The following is a 6,000-nucleotide window of genomic DNA, read 5'->3' on the forward strand; positions in this document are numbered from 1 at the left end:
CTGCAACCCACTAGGGGTAACTGCGGGCACATCTCACACAAACTTCAAATACACTTTTATGCAAGCTCATAGAAAATAATCACAGCGTCTGAATATTATTTTGCTCAGCCAAGAACAGAAAAACTAACATTTTCAAAAGTCACTTGTTTTGCACGTTAGTTCATTATATATTTATAGTATGAAAATCATTAATAAACATATTAGAAAATTCACACTCACAGTTTCATTGTCACTCTTATTTCCTGCTAATTAACTGGTCACTGCATGGTAGTTTAACTTGATGTTCTTTCGTTTAAAGCATGGATCAAGTACCTATTGCTTAGTTTTGATTGGAATTCTTCAGTTGCGCATGCTGTAATTAAAGTACTATGTTTTCCTTTTTGCTTCACCTGCCATTGTTTTCTATGTTGATTGTTCCCTCTCATTCTCCCATTGTCTGTGTGTTTTTTCCCTTCCAATCTCCTGTTTACTGGGCTACTTCATCATTTCCACCTTCTAATTGCCCTTGTTGCTTCTATGTTGTCCGTGTTGCTTCATTCCTCCCACCCTCGATTGTCTGTGTTGCTTCTTCCCTCCAACTTCTCAGCCTCCCATTGTCTGTGTTGCTTCTTCCCTCCCACCCATTGCCTGAGTTGCCTCCCCACCAACCATAAGAAAAACAAGCATTATGATGCAGCATTTTTTTCTGTTGCTTCGCTGTACACCTCTGAGGTAGAAAGGTAATTGAAACTTTCAGGATTTCAAACCTACTGCTTTTAAAAAACTGAAAATCTACACTGGAAATTCACACTGACAGTTGGATGTCTTTGAGTACTGCAGTATGGAGAACATTTTATCTACTAAGAAGCAGGAACGGTTTTCCTCCATTTTTTATATTTTTAGGAAATGTGCTAGCTAGTTGAATTTGCTTTACTGGGCACACCTGGGTATTAGCTACTATACTTAAATTATCCTTGTTTGTAGTCTGCTCTTTCTATTCTTTTGAGTTCATGATCTCTCTTATTCGACCTTTTATCAATCATCTGTTGTTGTTTTTGTTGTCCATTACAATAAAAGTATGCTTGTACTTGTTGCTACTAATTATTTCAAAACACAAGACGTTTGATATCTTCACTCACATCTTAACTATGTTCACTGATGTTTAATTTGACTTGGCTATTACTGGGGAATTTCTTGTTAACAAAATTTATTTTTTTATTGACTATTTGAATGCAGATGTGCAATATTTGAACATTGCAGCATATAATGTTGTATGACTTTTAATTCACAAAAACAACGATCGGTTGAAATCGATAAGTGATAGGAAAACTCAAAAACGTATGGGGGTTCTCACATAAAGCTATGACTCTCAGGGGTAAGGTTAGATTCAATCTCTGCCACAGTTTGTGGTTGTATTTGAACCAAAGCAGTACTAATTAATTCCTTAAATAGATATAAATGGTTACTTGACATGGGAATGTTGTAGTATATCAGCATTTGTTGACACATCTAAAGTAAACACCATAACAAATAGCATACATGAAGAACATAGCCACGCATGTTCAACATAACAGGGCACATCACAATAAAAAAAGTCAAACCAGAAAGCAAACTTGGCTACAGCAGTACAATACATATAATGCAGTGCAAAAACACATCTTCACAAAAAGCAAAGACAATGCATATCCACCACAACAAAATAACACACAACAAATATGCATAAACATGCACATGCCTTATTGTCACACATTACCACCCCCAGAATTCTGTCTTCAATCAAACGGTGGCAAAAGTAGTTTGGAGCATGCACTGTCTTAACTATCAAGGATATGAAACAGCGCCAATCAAAAATAGTTTGAGAACCGGCCAATAATGTGCACCGAGTGTTGATTGGTGAGACTGTGTTCATACTTACAACACGAGAGCGACCCAAAACAGTTTGCTGTTTGTTGCAACACAAATGCAGCAGAGTAGACATGACGGCTCAGAGCTCATCTAAATGCAGTATCCCAGCAAGTCGACAGCTGCTCTAAATGCATGCAAAAGGCCACATCGGGACACAAAAATGCCCACTTTCAATGCACTCACACCTTATCCCCTCTATGCAAAGACCACTACCCAACCCACACAACAATCCCTACACTGTTGTAACGGAACCACCTGCCCATGTGTAACACTCATTGAGCAACATGTACAATGCTTGTAGCATAGGGTGGGCAAATAAGAACTGCAAGACGCCTCCATTTACCATGGGGAATGGCCACAAAAGTGATCAGACCTAACATGTGGGGCACGTCTGTGATTATCATCTGTGCTGCTGTACAAGTAGCAAGGTTTCCTGTGTACTGGGAATGGTTGGTGTCATACACAAAGGGACACCTTCATGCATAACATCAGCTACAAGTGGTCTCACTGTCTCACCAGGGGCACATATTTACAAGCCCTTACTGCATCATTATCATCATATCATATGATGCCAATGTGGACTCAAGCCACCCAGTCCCAATGTGCTACCTAAACAAAGTCACACAATGCATGCATAGATTCACTTTGTACATCCTTCCACCACAATATGCCTGCACAATATCTGATGTATGCAAGGATATATTTCTTACGCATGAAGGAAAGACTAAGGTGGTCATTACAACCCTGGCGGACGGTGTTAAAGCGGCGGTAAGACCGTCAACAGGCCAGCGGGAAAAATTTGGCAATTACGACCGTAGCAGAAACCGCCAACAATGACAGCCACTTTAACACTCCGACCGCCATGGCGGTACAAACAAACAGCTTGGCGGTCACCGCCAACAGACAGGCGGAGGACAATGTACCACCCACACTATTATGACAGGCCAATCCGCCACCTTTTCCGGGGCGGATTCACCGCGGATAAAACACGGCAAAAACAGGCATTTAGAATGAAAAAAGCTTGCCTCTACCCACTCCACGAGGAAGGAGGACACAATGGAGCCGGAACTCCATATTTTTCGTGCGATAGTCTTCCTGCTCCTGTACCAGGAGCACCAATGGCGGCGGCGAAGACCACAGTGAGTAAAGCACCTACGACACAGGGGAGTGGGGAGGCAAAAAACAGGGACACACACACAACACCCCCACCCACACCCACTACAACACACACACCAATGCATATCTATATATCACAGTTACACCCCCCAACCCTCCAGGAAGAATGCAAAGACAAAAGGAAATTAGTGTAACCATTGTAATATATCAAAATTCAGAATGCAAAAAAATATATATATATATACACTATTAACAAAATATACACCACGATTAGTAGTCCAGGTATTGCACCATTCATAGTCCGTGGACCACTGGGCCCAAAATGCATGGGCAAGGCCCACACACGATACCAGATCAAAACAGAGAGAACACTGCTGGGGCATCAGATAGAAATACAACAGGCACCTCAGGGGGAAGGGAAGGAGGGGCACCTCAGCCAGATGAGTGCACGACGCCAGATCCACGAGTGGGCTCCATGCCCACTGTTCCATCATGGGGAGTGCAAAGCCACAGTCACTCAAGTCTCACAAGTGGGTGGTTTGCCCACTGTTCAATCCTGGGGAGTGCAAAGCCACAATCTCTCAAGTCTCTACAGTGGATGGTTTGCCCACTGCATTATCCTGGGAAGTGCAAAACCACAGTCTCTCAAGTCTCTACAGTGGGTGGTTTGCCCACTGTTCAATCCTGGGGAGTGCAAAGCCACAGTCTCTCAAGTCTCTACAGTGGGTGGTTTGCCCACTGCATTATCCTGGGGAGTGCAAAGCCACAGTCTCTCAAGTCTCTACAGTGGGTGGTTTGCCCACTGTTCAATCCTGGGGAGTGCAAAGCCACAGTCTCTCAAATCTCTACAGTGGGTGGTTTGCCCACTGTTCAATCCTGGGGAGTGCAAAGCCACAGTCTCTCAAGTCTCTACAGTGGGTGGTTTGCCCACTGCATTATCCTGGGGAGTGCAAAGCCACAGTCTCTCAAGTCTCTACAGTGGGTGGTTTGCCCACTGTTCAATCCTGGGGAGTGCAAAGCCACAGTCTCTCAAGTCTCCCAAGTGGGTGGTTTGCCCACTGCATTATCCTGGGGAGTGCAAAGCCACAGTCTATCAAGTCTCTACAGTGGGTGGTTTGCTCACTGTTCATCCTGGGGAGTGCAAAGCCCAGTCCCTCAAGTCTCTACAGTGGGTGGTTTGCCCACTGTTCAATCCTGGGGAGTGCGAAGCCACAGTCTCTCAAGTCTCTACAGTGGGTGGTTTGCCCACTGTTCGTATCCTGGGGAGTGCAAAGCCACAGTCTCTCAAGTCTCTACAGTGGGTGGGTGCCCACTGTTCAATCCTGGGGAGTGCAAAGCCACAGACTCTCAATTGGACAACAGTCTCCACTGGTTCTGGAGGGGGACTGGTGCCCAGAGTGCTTCATCCTGTGCAGGACAGAGGTAGTGGATGGATGTCTCCACTGGTTCTGGAGGGGGACTGGTGCCAAGAGTGCTTCATCCTGTGCAGGACAGAGGTAGTGGATGCATGTCTCCACTGGTTCTGGAGGGGGACTGGTGCCCAGAGTGCATCACTCACCCCGTGACGGTCCCTGTTGCGTCAGTGCCCCTGCCGCTCATGGGCTAGCGGTGCTTAACTTGGCGGTCCTTGCCCTGTTCAGCGGTGCCTGACTTGGCGGTCCTTGCCCTGTTCAGCGGTGCTTGACTTGGCGGTCCTTGCCCTGTTCAGCAGTGCTTGACTTGGCAGTCCTTGCCCTGTTCAGCGGTGCTTGACTTGGTGGTCCTTGCCCTGTTCAGCAGTGCTTGACTTGGCGGTCCTTGCACTGTTCAGCGGTGCCTGGCTTGGCGGTCCTTGCCCTGTTCAGCGGTGCCTGACTTAGCGGTCCTTGCCCTGTTCAGTGGTGCTTGACTTGGTGGTCCTTCATTGCCCAGCTGGGCTGGGGCTGGCGGTCCTTCATTGGGCAGCTGGGCCGTCACTGGCGGGGCCCTCCAGGGTAGCTGGGCTGTGGCTGGCAGGGCCCTCCTGGGCAGCTGGGCTGTGGCTGGCGGGGCCCTCCTGGGCAGCTGGGCTGTGGCTGGCGGGGCCCTCCTGGGCGGCGACGATGGGGCAGACGGGGCCCTCCTGGGCTATGACGATGGGGCTTGCGGGGCCCTCCTGGGCAGCGACGATGGGGCTGGTGGGGCCCTCCTGGCCAGCGGGGATGATGGCGGTCCTCTCCGCCGTGCTGCTCCTCTCAGACTTTACAGGTTTCTTCTGCCCCTTCCCCACCTTGGGAGGAGTCACAGCTGAGTCCACACTCCCCCCGGGACCCCTGTGAGCGGCTTGGGTGGCTGGAGTCTTCCCCCTCTCCCGCCGGGCACTGGCCATCTTCTGGTGCTTCACAGGGGGGGTCTGGCTGTGCTCTGGCTCCGTGCCACACTGGCTGTCCTGGTGGCCGGTGCACTCCATATACCTGTGACAACAGGTACCACTGGTCCCGTTGATTTTGTGGCTGAGGTGCTAGATCGGGACCTATGAGTTGGACGGGGGGGTGGTGGGAAATAGGTTAAGGGTGGACAGGAAAAGTTGTTTGGAGACACTGGGACGGGTAGCTGGAGGGGGTTTGGGAGTGGAGGAAGAGGCGGTGGTTGTAGGAGGTGTACGTTTCCTGGCTTTGGGTGCAGGTGCATGCGCTGGAGGCTGTCGTGAGGTGGATGGCTGTTGGGTGGGTGTGTGCCTGCGTTTGTGTATCTTGGGAGGGGGTATCACAGACACGCTGGGAGAGGACACAGGGGACGTGTGAATGGTAGTGGGGGTGGTGACTGCACGTGAGCCGGGTGCGCTGGTGGGTGTGCTGGTGCAGGACATAGTGGCTGTAGTGGTAGTGCATGCAGGTGTGAGTGTAGACGAGACTGGGAGGGAGGAGGGAGACGAGGAGGAGGGGGACACAGTGGAGGCAGTGGATGTTGGTGTGTCTGTATGTGTGATGCTTGCGTGAGTGCCTGTGGGATGTGTGACGCTTATGTTTGCCTGAGCTTCCC

Source organism: Pleurodeles waltl, chromosome 2_2 (genome assembly GCF_031143425.1).
Source record: "Pleurodeles waltl isolate 20211129_DDA chromosome 2_2, aPleWal1.hap1.20221129, whole genome shotgun sequence".
Lineage (NCBI taxonomy): Eukaryota > Metazoa > Chordata > Amphibia > Caudata > Salamandridae > Pleurodeles > Pleurodeles waltl.